The sequence below is a fragment of the Mirounga leonina genome, unplaced genomic scaffold (assembly GCF_011800145.1).
Source record: "Mirounga leonina isolate KUSES-001 unplaced genomic scaffold, KU_Mleo_1.0 Mir_53, whole genome shotgun sequence".
In the NCBI taxonomy this organism is placed as follows: Eukaryota; Metazoa; Chordata; class Mammalia; order Carnivora; family Phocidae; genus Mirounga; species Mirounga leonina.
In genome coordinates, this window is record NW_023270807.1 from 2,465,404 (window position 1) to 2,480,443 (window position 15,040).

Genomic DNA, 15,040 nt, shown 5'->3' on the forward strand with positions numbered 1-15,040 from the left:
CCCCACCGACATCCCTCTCTGCACCCTCAGCCCCTCAGTGTCAATCAGCACATGACTTAGACGTGCCCTAGCACCATGCTGGTGCCCAGGAAGATGTAGAGATGAATATGAAGTAGTAGTAGTTGGAGGCATCAAAGAATTCTGGACTGAGTGTGTGATCCCAGACTCAGGTCCCAGCTCTGCCACCGTTGTGCTTTGGAAACCTGGGACAGGTCCCTTCCTCACTGGGCCTCAGCTTGTCATCTGTATTGTGATAAGGCTGGGTTAAGTGATCTGAGAGTTTCCTTCCAGCTGTGAAATTCTGCAGTTCTCAGTCAAGATGATATTTGTTTGCAATCATTTTTGTACCCTCGCTAGAAGTGTACTCTAGTAAACTCACCTCAGGGTCCACTTGCTTCATGAACTTTATTCCCTCACTCCCATGACCCCCTACACTCTTAATATTCCATACCCATTTCCCTTGACCAGGCCCCATCAGTTAACATGTTGGCAAAGCAGGATAGCAGAGCTCTTCAGCTAGGGGCATTGATGTGATAAGAGACCTCGGTTCTGGTCTGATTCTGGCTCTTCATACCATTTAGCCTGTCTGAACCCTCAGCCTCCACCTCTGCTAAGGTAGGGTAATAATCTTGCCTGAGATGGTGCATACAAAGCACTCGGCACCATGCCTGGCCCATGGGAACCCTTAAATACAAACTGAAGCTCCTATGGGTCTTACTCTGTCCTGGGTGCTAGGGATTCAACAGACAAGACAGGGTCCATGCGTTACATTGCTTTTCTACCCCTGAGCTCTTGGAATCCCCATCCTCTTATCTCTGCTGTGGCCTCTCCTTCTCTGATTCTTTCTCATCCCTCTTTAATTATGATTGGCTGAGCACCTAGTGTGTGCCATGCTTTATGTGTATAGATTAAATTTACCTTTCGACAACCCCAAGAGGTGATTATTACTATATCCACCACCATTTCCCATTTCTATTGGTTTGGTTTGGTTTCAAATAAATAAAGAACCTGAAGCAGATAAGTAGCAGAGTGAGTATTTGAGTCCACAGTCTTCAAAACCCACTTGCTCCACTACCTCTCACTCCCAAACCTGCAGTTTTCCAGGTCACCCTGAGCCCCTTGTTCCTTACTTTCAAATGATTCCTAAGCCCAACATTAATTCATACCATGACCCCCAAGGTTTCTGTTACTCTTTGCCCCATGGCTTAGTGACTTCCTTAACCCATTGTTCATGACTTTCCACCCCACGTGCCCTGAGACCCCTGCACCTTAATACCTCTCTCCATCTTCTGTCCACACATCCTCTCACAGCCCTCACTCCATGATGTCACTCACCCTAAAGGGGCTGCCACCTCACAGGCACTTTACCCCAAACCTACTTATCCTGCTAAGTCCCTTCCGTGCCAGGAGTTCAAGACACTCTAAAACCCTCTGGCCCAGTAGTCTTTCCTCGTATGATTTCCTATTTTCAGTCTCTTCTCAGTGTTCCAACTGCCTCCCTTCTACCATCCTCAGCCAAGTCCTGTTACCCAGAGCCTTCATCTAATTAGCTCTTTATCTAGTGACTTCCTTCCCCCAGCTTCAGTGAAATGAGCCCCTTCCATCCCAACATGAACCCGTATACCCTCCCATTCTAAGATCCCTCCTCTTCACGTTCTTCACAGATTCCTAAAAGATCCTGCCTCCCATATTCCCGGATCCCGTGGCATCCTCCTTGTCATCAGTGAGCTCCTTTTCAAACCATAATTGTCTTCCCCCTTTTTCCTCTCCCTGCATCCCTGCCCCTTCTCACAGTGCCTTTTCCTGTCCTTCCTCTTTATTTTTCTCCCAGCCATCCTCACCTCACCAATTTTGGTAACATAGGTTATGATGCAAATGTCCCTCTCATCCCAACTCTCTCCTTTTTTCCACTCTTCAGTGCATCTAACTCCAGGGCCCTGTGAATGGCCCTGCCACTCTCAGCTCTCCTACCTTCATACATACACTGTCTGGCCAAACCTCACTGACCTCTTTGGTTTGTCCAAAGAACTACACTCTTTTCTAGGAACTTCTGATCATAGATCACCAAGATCACTCTCCTTTAGGTAGCAAGGAGATCTTGGAAATCTTTCTGAATTGATATAGCCTCGTCTTCTTGACACACTCCCATGATCCTCTTCGATCCTCCCCTGTAGCTGAAGCTGCTTGTTGTATATGCCCTCAGGGTAGAATGCTTTGGATGTTAGCTTCTGCTGGCATTGAATTAGCCCCATTGTTTTCCAAGCTCTGGGAGGACTTTCCAGTTCTCTCCCACCGCAACACTGGATGGTGAATAGCAAAATGTGACATTAAAGATCCACATCCCAAAGTTTACTCTGTGGGTCACCAAATTCCCAGGTCTCCTATAATGTTCTTATTGGCTGTATAGCAATAAATAATACCAGAGGGCAGACCTAGAGTTAAGGAAGGGGTAAGCCCTGGGGTGTACAAATTGATTTTTTTTTTTTTTAAGATTTTATTTATTTATTTGACAGACAGAGAGACAGCGAGAGAGGGAACACAAGCAGGGGGAGTGGGAGAGGGAGAAGCAGGCTTCCCGCCGAGCAGGGAGCCCGATGCGGGGCTCGATCCCAGGACCCTGGGATCATGACCTGAGCTGAAGGCAGACGCTTAACGACTGAGCCACCCAGGCGCCCCTACAAATTGATTTTTGAAAGAAGCTTTTGCCTTATGCTTGCTTAACCTTTCTTAGGGCACAGAGCATATTCTGCCATGGATCTTAGTTATTTGTGTACTTCTCACCACTCCCCAACCCCACAGTGATCTTGAGAACAGAGTTTTCTTTATCTTCTATCATCTTAATCTGGTCCCTTATATTCTGAGGTAGTCCATAAATACTGACTGAATTGAATGAACTCACTCAGAAATTCTGCATCAGGTACAAACAAGTAAAAACAGCTCGCGTCTGTGTTCTTTTTGTAGCCACAACAACCCCCACATCCCCAAATCCCTGCAGACGAGTAATGGGCAAGTCCCTTGATTTAAACAGTCTGGAATTTAGACACTTCCTTTTTCACTCATTAGTCGGCTGGGGGAATGGGCGTGAGTGCTCATTTTTACCATATATCTGGTAAGACTAGATGGATTGGTTGCCCTACTTGCTAGAACACAATGGTAACAAGGCCAGGGTCTGTTGTAGACAGACCAGTTCTCAAGAAAACAGCCAGATGAAATATTTACTGGGGGTTGCAAAGACCACCAGGGGATAGGAGAAATCAAATTGGCAAAATGTTGAAGTTGGGTAATAGGTTCATAGGACGCGTTAACACTATTTCTAGTTTTGCATATGTTTGAAATCCATAATGGAAGTTAAAAAAAAAAAGGTAGATGAACAAGTGCAAACTTAGCAATGTTCCTTGGAAAACACCTCAACACAAATGTTACTGAGTCAGTACTATTATCTAGGTTAAGCAGTATATTTAGTTTAACCTATCCCTGACCTCTTCTGTTTGTGAGATAGCAGGATACTAAATACAAAAATTAGCACCCAGCAGAATTTTGTACCAGTGGCCCAGAAATTGTAACATGCTGGCAGCAAGTACCTATTGCCCTGAACCTGAGAAGGTGAAGCAGTATGGAGGGTGGGAGGTGAAGGAGAGACCAGAGCTAGGTCTCATTAGGGTCATCTCCTTTCGGCCTAAGGCCTTCAGATTACTGGGAGATCTTAAAGATATGGGTGTTCATTCATTCCCTCATTCATTCATTCATTCATTCATTCATTCATTCATTCATTCCACAAATGTTTGCTGACTTTCTGCTAGAGACCAGGTACTTTTCTAGTACCTGGAGATAGAGCAGTGAATAAGACAAAGTTCTGGGACTTAAGGAGCTCACTGTGGGGGTGAGACATACAATAAACAAACAAGTAAAATGAATGTTGAGAAAATTGAGCAGAGGACGCCTGGGTGGCTCAGTTGGTTAAGTGACTGCCTTTGGCTCAGGTCATGATCCTGGAATCCCAGGATCAAATCCTGCATTGGGCTCCCTGCTCGGCAGGAAGTCTGCTTCTCCCTCTGACCCTCCCCCCTCTCATGCTCTCTCTCTCTCTCATTCTCTCTCTCAAATAAATAAAAATTACTTAAAAGAAAAAAGAAAATTGAGCAGAGAAGGGAGAAAGAACCAGAAGTCAGGGTGTTAAATTTTAAATACGGTGGTTAAGGAAGTTCTCATTGAAAAGGTAACATTTGAGCAAAAACCTGTAAGAAGTTAAGCAGTGAGTCAAGAGTATATCTGGGGGAAATATATTCCAGTCAGAGGGAACAGCAAGTGCCAAGGCTCCAGAGCAGGAGTATGCCTCGTATATTCTGTATTCGAGGAACACAAAGATGCCAGCCAGTCTGGCTGCAGTAGAGTAAGGGAGGGGAAACAGAGCAGGAGATGTGGGGGTGGGAGTGGGTTGGTGGCAGGTCATGTCAGGATTTTATTGTGCAGCATGAGAGAGGAGCCATTGGAGGGTTCTAAACAGATAAGTGACATGATCTGACATTCAGGATCATTCTGGCTGCTTTGGTGAGAATAACAAGAAGGCAAGCAAGAGTGGAAGGAGGGAAGCCGGTTAGGAGGCTACTGTAAGAACCCAGGCAAGGGAAGCTGATGGCTTGGACCCAAAGTTAAAGCAGTGGAAGAGTGAGAAGTGGTTGGATTCTGGTTATATTTTGAAAGAGGTGCCAGCAGGATCTGCTGATGGATTGGATATGACATGTGAAAGAAATAGAGAAGTTGAGGATGGCTCCCTCATTTTTGGCCTGAGCAACTGAAGGATGGAGTTACCATTTACTGAAAGAGGGGGGCCTGGAGGAGGGGGCAGGGTGCGAGAAGGGATGGATAAGGAGTTCACTTGCGAATGTGTCAAGTTTCAGGTGTTTGGGGACATGGAGATGTTGCATAAGCAGCTAGATAGACAAGTCTATGAGATGTGTAAATTTCTGCTCACCTGAGAGCTGAAAGAACACTATTCCTGAGCAAGAGACGGGGCAGTACAGTGGAAGAATACGGGCAGTTCAGGTGTGAGGCCTGGCTTGCCACCAGCTAGCTGCGTGATCCTTTGGAACTCCGTCCCACAGATCCTCATCTGTGAAGTGACGGCATTAGACTAGAAATGAACCCTTTTCTCAGCCCACACCCATTGTGAGAGTCAGTGAATTAGTGCTAGGAGTCAACAAGATAACGTATCTGTATATCTGAGAGCATTTTGAAAACTGCTGAGCCCTACACCAGGTAGCAGTGTAAGATTCCTTCCTTCGCTAAAGTAACACCCAGTGAGTGCTGGACACAGAAGATGCATCCGTGCCCTCGTGGAACACTACAGACTAGCTCCCTGGTGCAGCTTCGCTGCTAAGTACAGAGGAAACAGGCCAGAGTCTGGTGGTCTGGTGTGACATTAGCCAGGGAAAGCCTGTGCTTGACCTGGGTCTGGGAGAAAAGTGAACGTGGATGTCAGAGACGAGGCAAGATGATATCCCAAGCGAGGAAACGTGGTGGGGCTGGGGAAGAGCTGGGGTGGTGGGACTCAGTTTCTTCCCTCCTTCATTCTTTCAAGATTTATTCCTCTGCTAGGATCTTCTCTTCAGGAGCTCCTAGTTCTGTAGTAGATGGTTTCAAATCTGGCCTCAGGAGTTTCCATTAGAGCTCATTCACAGTGAGTGGAGCTGATTTCGGATTCAGATTTGAGCTAAAGAGTTCGGTTAGCTATGTGATCTAATGGTATTATTCATTTAGTATCTGGAGACACATTCTTTGTTAGATGCTGATTACACCAAAACACATGCTCTCAAGCAATGTAAGTTATAAGCAAGTAGGAGTGTGTTATTTTCCCCCCATAAGAGTCCGATTTAAGGAGGACACATACTGTGGCAGAGTAATCCCCTCACTGCATCTGGAAGCACATTCGCTGTGCCATGTTTATCCTTGTGTCATTTAGATCTCAGTGTTTATATTGTAAGGAGAGTCTGACCAGCTAAACAAGAGTATAGGATATAGCCCATCTTCATTGACAGGTCACCCACAAAATTTGTTTAGAGTGGATATGTAATCATCATCTTTCATTTAATGGAATGAAAATTAAATTTTGTCCTGGTGAGGGCGCCTGGGTGGCTCAGTCGTTAAGCGTCTGCCTTCAGCTCAGGTCATGATCCCAGGGTCCTGGGATCGAGTCCCACATCGGGCTCCCTGCTCGGCAGGAAGCCTGCTTCTCCCTCTCCCACTCCCCCTGCTTGTGTTCCTGCTCTCGCTATCTCTCTCTGTCAAATAAATAAATAAAATCTTAAAAAAAAAAAAATTTTGTCCTGGTGAGTGAAATAAAACCACTGAGCTATAATCCAAGTTCAGCTAAAGCCTTTGTCTTTAACCAGTGGCCTTAAGCTACTGACAAAACCTCAGATGCCTCTTGCCTTGGCAGCGCTCTCAGTCAAGGTAGAGAAATGGGTGTCGACGTGAGTGTCTCAGGGATCCTATGCAGTTGTCTCTGTTTTGCTGGTAAGAAGCGCAGGGCCTATTTAGGCTCCTCACTTAGAGCCCAGAATCAAAAAGATCTGGGCTGTTGGATGTGATGTTCAAAGCCTCACAGCACATTAGACTCTCACCAGCCAGAAATCAGAGCACTTCTTCTGGTGCCTCTGGGTTAATGTTCACCCTGAGCTTGCCCTCAGTAAATGGTTCATCTCTGAGAAGCCCAGATACAACTTGCTAGCTTGGTACTGTTTCTCACTGCATTTATTGGAAGTCCCCGCTGCCGTGGGATAGCTGATAAAGCATGACACGCACGCAGTTAGATAAGAACCAAGGAAATGGGGGCTCTGTGAGATTGTAGAACCAACCTAAGGCTTAGATGTGGAGGGTGTCCCTAAGATCAGAGTTCTCTCTGAGAATATCATCCTCCCAACCTAGGACGTCCTGCCTGAGGCCACAGAAACAGGGAGGGACAAAGGCAGCCCCTGCTCAGCCACCACTCAGCCAGACTCCCCCCCCCCCCCCCCCCCCGCTTGTGAGCAGGCCAGGTCCACATGTGCTAGAGCCAGCATGGTCCCAGGTCCTGGTAGATTCGCTGTTGCCTCATGCTCAGCTTGATCACCTTTCCATATGATCCATGAATTGTGAAGCTAAGTTTTCAGATGTGGTTTTGCTACACACCTATAACCTCAAATCTATGCTGTCAGCACTGAACTAGCCATGCCTCCTGAATGGAGAATCAGATATTCTTGTAGCCAACAAAAGGAGTGCAAGGCATGCTTTCAGACTTTCTTCTTTCATTCATGTATTTGTATTTGTTTCTTTAACATAGATAAGACATTCACGAGCCCTAAGTTCAGTGAAAAGTCAACCTTGCACTGCTATTCCGCAGTCACTCAGTTACCCTTCTGTAACCAACCCTAGTTAGCCATTTCTCGACCGTCGTGCCACAAATTTTTGTATTCCAGTGGCGGCGTACAGAAAGCACTGTTTTATACCTTCCCATTTTTTTGTTTAATGTGTTTTGGAGATCTTTGCATGTCAATATGGGAGGACCTTCCTCATTTACCTATGTCTGCATCGTATAGAAGTTCCATATTGATAGACACTTATGCTGCTTTTAATGTTTTTGCTATTACTACGTACAGGGGTGCCATGACTAACCTTAGACCCGTGCCATTTTTCACATGTGTATGTCTTCCTGCAGACTAGACCTGAAATTGCTGGGTCAGCCGGTAGGTACATTTGTACTTTTGATCAGTACTGCCAAATTGCCCTACATAGAGCTCGTACCGATGTGTACTTCCCCAGCAATGGAAGACTCTGCGTGTTTCCCCCACAGCCTCATAGACATTGGTCTGAGTTAAAAATAAACAAATCTCCCTCCTGGGTGGCTTAGTTGGTTAAGCGTCTGCCTTCGGCTCAGGTCATGATCCCAGGGTCCTGGGATCGAGCCCTCCATCGGGCTCCCTGCTCAGTGGGGAGCCTGCTTCTCCCTCTCCCTCTCCCTCTCCCTCTGCTGCCCAACCTGCTTGTGCTCTCTTGCTTTCTGTCAAATAAATAAATAAAATCTTTAAAAAATATATACAGATCACCTACAGATCAACATAGCATACTGAATAATGGGACCCCACCTTGACACTCTATTCCTCAAGACATACAAAGCCCAACACAGCCCAGTATGAGGAATACCACATGTAAAAAGATAGCCACCAGACCTCTCGTGGTTAGAAGAAAGGAAAATCCTAGAGGAAGAAGTTCCCTACCTCAGTCTTTAGACTAGCATGAATTAAAGGAGAAATAGATGTCTTTTCCTGCAGGACTTGGCAGGGACGAGGTGCAGCTAGTGATGGGAGGGCTGTGGGGGGAATAAAGGGAGACCCCAAGAAGGAGGAGCTGGTAACCAAGCAAATGCGTTTGGTGTCCACTAGAGAAGTACCTCTCAGCTGGTTTCTTTTCATCTCAGTGACTTTATCTTTTTTAAAGGTTACACCCCTTCCTTTTAGCGCACCTGCTCATCTCTTTTTGGCCTCTTTCGTTCTCACCTCACTTGGAGTTAAGGTGTCTGCAAGTTGAAACTGGATGAGTGTTCAACCTTATGTCTTGTTTCACTTAGTGTTCGTTTGTTCACTTTCCTCCATTCATCCAGATGGGCTTCATGGTTCTTGTCCCAAAGGCTTAAACAAGCACCCTGTGCAAGTAGCTATATTTTCTGTGCATTCTTTTTGTGGAATGAATTATGAAGATGAGATTCTTAGATCTCAGATCCTGAGCCTTCCCCGGTGGGGTTAAGAATTGATGGTTTGTCCTCTGGAAAGCCTGGAGCAGTCTCTAGCGCTGTCTGCAATGCCCGTTTGTGCCTGCCTCCTGGCTTTGCCAACATCGATGGTTGGATTTTTTTTTTTTAATTAACAGACTTTCTTAGAGCATTTTTAGGTTTATAGAAAAATTGAATAGAAAATGCAGAGAGTTCCAGGGGCACCTGGGTGGCTCAGTCGGTTAAACATCTGCCTTCAGTCATGATCCCAGGTTCCCGGGATCAAACCCTGCATTGGCCTCCCTGCTCAGCGGAGAGTCTGCTTCTCCCTCTCCTTCTGCCCCTCCCCTGGCTCATGCTGTCACTCGTTTTCTCTCAAATAAATAAAATCTTAAAAAAAAAAAAAAGAGGGATGCCTGGGTGGCTCAGTTGGTTAGGCGTCTGCCTTCAGTTCAGGTCATGATCCCAGGGTACTGGGAACAAGTCCCGCATCAGGCTCCTTGCTCAGTGGGGACCCTGCTTCTCCCTCTGCCTGCCACTCCCTCTGCTTGTGCTCTCTCTCTCTGACAAATACATAAATAAATAAAATCTTTTTAAAAAAATAATTAAAAAAAAAAAGAAAATGCAGATTCCCATTTGCCCCCCTTCCCTTCCCAGTTCCTGGTTTTCCCTATTACTAACATCTTGCATTGGTGTGGTGTATTTGCTACAATTGATGAACCAATATTGATACATTATTATTAACTAAAGTTCATAGTTTACCTTATGGTTCACTCTTTGTGCTGTATATTCTATGGGTTTTGACAAATACATAATGTCAGGTATATGTCCACCATTACAGAACCGTTTCACTGACCTAAAAATGCCCTGCGCTCCATCTGTGCCTCCCTCCTCTCCCACCCCCGCATCCTTGGCAACCACTGATATTCTTGTCTCTATAGTTTTGCCTTTTCCAGAAGTCATATAGTTGGAACCATACTGTGTGTAGCCTCTTCAGATTGGCTTCTTCCACTTAGCAAAATGCATGTAAGTTTCTTCCATGTCTTTTCATGACTTAATAGCTCATTTCTTTTTTTTTTTTTTTTTAAGATTTTATTTATTTATTTGACAGAGAGAGACACAGCGAAAGAGGGAACACCAGCAGGGGGAGGGGGAGAAGGAGAAGCAGGCTCCCCGCAGAGCAGGGAGCCCGATGTGGGACCTGATCCCAGGACCCTGGGATCATGACCCGAGCCGAAGGCAGTCGCCCAACCAACTGAGCCACCCAGGCGCCCAGCTCATTTCTTTTTATCACCGAAATATATTCCATTGTCTGGATGTACCACAGTTTGTTTATTGAAGGACATCTTAGTTGCTTCCAGCTTTTGGCAATTAGGAATAAAGCTGCTATAAACATCCATGTGCAGGTTTTCTGTGGACGAAAGTTTTCAACCCATTTAGGAGTAGGAATGCTGGATCATTTGGTAAGACTGTTTAATTTTGTAAGAAACAGCAGGCTGCCTTCCACAGTACCATTTTGCATCCCCACCAGCAACAAATGAAAGTTCTGTTCTTCCACATCCTTGCCAGCATTTAGTGTTATCACTGTTTTGGATTTGGGCTATTGTGATAGGTGTGTAGTGGTATCTCATTGTCTGTTGGATGTTAATATTTTTACTTTGATTTATGGTAATGGGATAAGTATAATACCACCCTGATTATTTTGTCTTGTACTTTAATTACTAATGAGAGTAAACCTTTTTTGACTTATTTATTTACTACTAGTGTTTTTCTTGCATGAATTCATACTCTAGCCTTATTTGTCCAGTGAGAATTTGATACTCTTCTTGGAAGTTTATATGTGTCTGTGTGTTTCTTTTTTTCCACCCAATTTTTTTTATTGTGGTAAAATACACGTAACATAAAATTCACTGTCTCAACCATTTTTAAGTGTACGTTTAGGTTGCATGTGTTTTTAATATCATGTCTTATATTTTCTTTAATATTTTCCCTTAATACTGATTTTTTTTTAAACCTAACTTTCTCTTGACTTGATTTTCTTTTGCTTCAAAAGCAAAAACTACCTTTTCTTCCTAGTTGAGATTTGGATCTTGTTCCAATTTAATGAACTGATGGAATAAATTAAACCTTTTAGTCCTGGGGTGATGTTTTTATTTTATTTTATTTTATTTTTTTAAAGATTTTATTTATTTATTTTGACAGAGAGAGACACAGCGAGAGAGGGAACACAAGCAGAGGGAGTGGGAGAGGGAGAAGCAGGCTTCCCGCTGAGCAGGGAGCCCGATGCGTGGCTCGATCCCAGGACCCTGGGATCGTGATGGGAGCCGAAGGCAGACAGACGCTTAACGACTGAGCCACCCAGGCGCCCCTGGGGTGATGTTTTTAAATAACTTGAAGCTCCTAAATAACTATGATGATCCAGTCCCTCCTGATGGCTGATGGTATGTTTCATTTTTAAATAGCTCTTCCCTGGGTGACTCAGTCGATTAAGTGTCTGTCTTCGGCTCCCGTCAGGTTCCCAGGGTCCTGGGTTTTCTGCTCAGTGGGGAGCCTGCTTCTCCTTCTCCCTCTGCCTGCCACTCCCCCTGCTTGTGTGCTCTGGCTCTCTCTCTCTCTCAAATAAATAAAATCTTTAAAAAAAAAAAAATAGGGGCGCCTGGGTGGCTCAGTCGTTAAGCGTCTGCCTTCGGCTCAGGTCATAATCCCAGGGTCCTGGGATCGAGCCACGCATCGGGCTCCCTGCTCGGCGGGAGGCCTGCTTCTCCCTCTCCCACTCCCCCTGCTTGTGTTCCCTCTCTCGCTGTGTCTCTCTCTGTCAGATGAATAAATAAAATCTTAAAAAAAAAAAAAAATAGCCCTTCCCAAGCCAGCAGTGACCCCCAGAAACAAGTCAGATGTAACTTGGTAATATCTGTATTAATTTGCATATTGGTATAAAGCACACCCTTAGGATCACCCTTCCAAAATGACTTTATTCTGGACTTTTCTTTCCATGGACTAAAAGTGGGTTTGAAACTCAGCCATGATTCTGTGTTCGGTGTTTACAAACTAAGGTGTTAAAATTCACCTTAAACTTAGGACTGAAAATTAGGTTTTAATTAAGTTACCTGTTTTAGTTTAAATGAATTCTGTTCAGCTAGTAAAGGGGTATGCATTTTCATTGCCCTTTGGAATTAAAAATAATCTGCTTTGCCTAATTACTCTCTTTTCTGTGACTAATTAAAATCTATAAAAATTGTAGTAGCCAAATAGGAACCATACTAAAAAGTGATTTGGGCTTTTAAAATCAATGTGCCTTTTGCAAAGAGATGCTTAGCTGATGTTTTAAATGTGTGTTATGTTAATGCAAGTTTCTGTTATTAATTTCCTGTTTTCTCTTTACTGTTTGAAAACCCACAGAACCAAGCCTGTTTCAGTAGGGTTTTTGTGTGTGCATTGAAGTCCTTTTCTATAATAACAAATACTGAATCATTTTACTACAGCTCTTCCAAATCTGGTTCTCATTTGTTTGCCACTTGACTCGCTCAGCCTCTGTCTCTCCCAGCATAATGTCACTTTGTCCTCTCTGAGAAGTTTTGTTTATTTCCAAATGAGGAATTTTCTGAGTGAAAATTAAGTCTTCCATGACCCCCCAAACTTGAACATTCTTCTCCTTCCAAGCAAATGTTTTAGTTTTTTTCTTTTTTCTTCCTTTTTCTTCTTCTTCTTCTTCTTTTTTTTTTTTTGGCTTCTAAATACAGTTATCCTCTGGGCTGCTGAGGCAGAGCACAGAAAGCCTTGTTGCAAATGTCCAAGGAGTTTGGGTTGGCAGAAAATGATGGAAGAGTGAACAGGTGCCTGTGGTCAAGGCAGCCTAGCTTGGGTGTGGGTCAGATGAGCTCTGAACCGTGCCAAAGCGGAGGAACATGAATATATAGCTGCCATCTAGTTTCCCGTCTTTCGTGGCCCTTATTTTTCTGCTTTGAGGAGACAATTGAAACACATCTTGTTTCATAGAAAGGCCTAAAGATCTGAAGTATCCAAAAAGCTTTTCTAAATGTCCTCTCTCCCTGATAAATGATAATTTACATTTTTACATTAGGAAACATTTACGTATTATGAAGCCATAGGGCTCTTTCCTGCATCAGAGCCAACAATAGGTTAAGTTCATTTTAAAATGCAACAAACAGAAGCTGGCTGCCATTTCTGGAAGAGTCTGGGAGTACTCCCTATTCATCCCTACCCACTGTCATGGCTCTTCTCTCCCCTCCACAATCCCCAGTCTGTCTCTCCCTTACACCCAGCTTAGGTCACTGGGGAGCTGACAAACCTTATACCCTACAAGGAGAAAACAGAGCAGCTGCCCCTGCTCCCCCTCCATCCTTGCTCAGAAGGCCACGGGAGTTATGAATCTGAAATGTCAAGTGCAGGCAGGAAATGCGCAGTCACAGCCGTCCAGAGGCAGTGACAGGCCTCTCTTTGGCTGCCAGTATCACTGTTGTTAGTTTAGTACCAGCACAGAAGGAGTCCGAGGAAAGCATCGTTTCACAAAGGAAAGGGAGAGAAATGGCGGTCAGACCCTTGTACACGCGTGGCCGCCACGGAGCACCTTCTCCCCACCCGCGGTCAGGCCCTGTTGGAAGGCAGCAGCAGAGAGCAGGAAAGCCTGGAGAGCCAGAGTGGACTGTTTTAAAGGTTTATATTATGGGCTTAAGGAGGAAAATTGAATATTTAGCCTGGACATGAGAACATGTGAAGGAGTGGAGATTTGTTTTCTTTGAGTCTAAGAAGCGTTACTTTCTGAAATGTGGCTACCAGCTCGTCCCTCTTTCCATTGTGGTCAGGTCCAAGAGGACTGGGTTTAAGTTACTGTGGGTGAGAGGAAAGCTAATCAATAGTCAAGTGTTTTGTGTCGCACTGGATTAGCAGAAGGAAGAAATGCACGGGGTATTGAGAGGTATGGACCCAGGCGGGCCAGCCTGGCTTGGAATCCTGGCTTCCACATTTCCTAGCTGTGGGACCTTGGAATAAATTACTCTACCTCTAAGCCTCAGTCACCTCATCCATAAAGTGGGGATAATGTACCTATTTCTTCATAGCGTTACTTTTAAGGTTAAAGGAGTTAATATAGGTAAAGTGCTTTGAACAGTGGCTGGCTCTGTTAAGGGCTGTCTGTGTGGTAAATGTAATTAGCACAAGCAGTGGGAAGGATTTTAGGGTCATCTGGGGCAGCACTTCACTTTACAGCTAAGGAGGCAGTCGCAGGAGGTAGAATTGAGATTAGAAGCCATTTCTGCAGACTTCTAGTCCAGGGCTGTTGCCACTGTTCGGCTACCTTTTGGAAATTGCCCGTTGCCTCAAAAGCACTTCCTTTTTGTTCCTCTTCCATCCCCTCCCCCTCAGAGCCAGTTTTTCTAGGGTACTTCTTATGTGCCAGCACTGTGCTAAAGGCTGACATATGTGACCTTATTTAATCCTTACAGCAACCTGTGACGAAGGTGCTATTATTAGCCCCATTTGTTTTACAAGTGGCATCTGAAGCTCAGAGAGGTTCAGTGACTTGCCCAGGGGTACACAGCTTCAAAGAGGTAGAGCCTGGGTTAGAGCCCGGGCTGTCTGACTCCAGAACCTGTGTTGTTAACCGTGCCGCGGATTTTCCTCAGAAAGTCCCAGTAGAGTACAGATGTGCTCAATTAAACCAGCTATTGCTGAAGCAGCCACAGCAGTCAGCCATACAGATTGGAGGCCATTTTGTCATCCTGTTTCAACCTATAACCTGCTTTGTTTTCAGACCTAGGTCTCACGTGTGTCCTTATTCTGACAATGCTGTTAACAAAAACAGGTTACCAAAAGAATTTCTCTCCCTGCTTGAGACTCTGAAAGTCGAAGGTCAGGGAGCAGACCAAGAGAGGTCAGGACCAGAGCTTGTGGTTATCAGGGCTCTGGGCAAGGTGGGGGTCACTGCCAGGACCCTAGTAGACCAGATAACATGGGTCAGATGCCAGAATTCCCATCTAGACCAGTGGTTCTTTACCTTTAACCCCTGTGAGACACTCATGACAATCTTAAACTCCCTTCTTTTCAGAAAAATGCACAAGCTTGCACACCAAAATATTGTTTTCAGGTGGCCTTAGCAAAAAACCTCTGTACTAGGCTGCATAGTAAAGTATTTAAGAGCATACTCTGGAGCCAGAAGGCCTGGATTCAAAATCCGCCTCTCCCACCTTTTTTTTCTTTTTCTTTTTTAATCAGGGGCTGAGTTATTTATTTATTTATTTATTTATTTATTTATTTATTTATTTATTTATTTATTTATTT

The 15,040-nt window shown here is 44.7% G+C and overlaps 1 protein-coding gene across 4 annotated transcripts in view; it reads left to right on the forward strand.

The window, feature by feature from the left end:
• The window catches only part of ZNF76 (zinc finger protein 76), a 34,162-nt gene that overhangs the window by 985 nt on the left and 18,137 nt on the right, over window positions 1–15,040 (forward strand). The gene's annotated exons all lie outside the window — the stretch shown is intronic.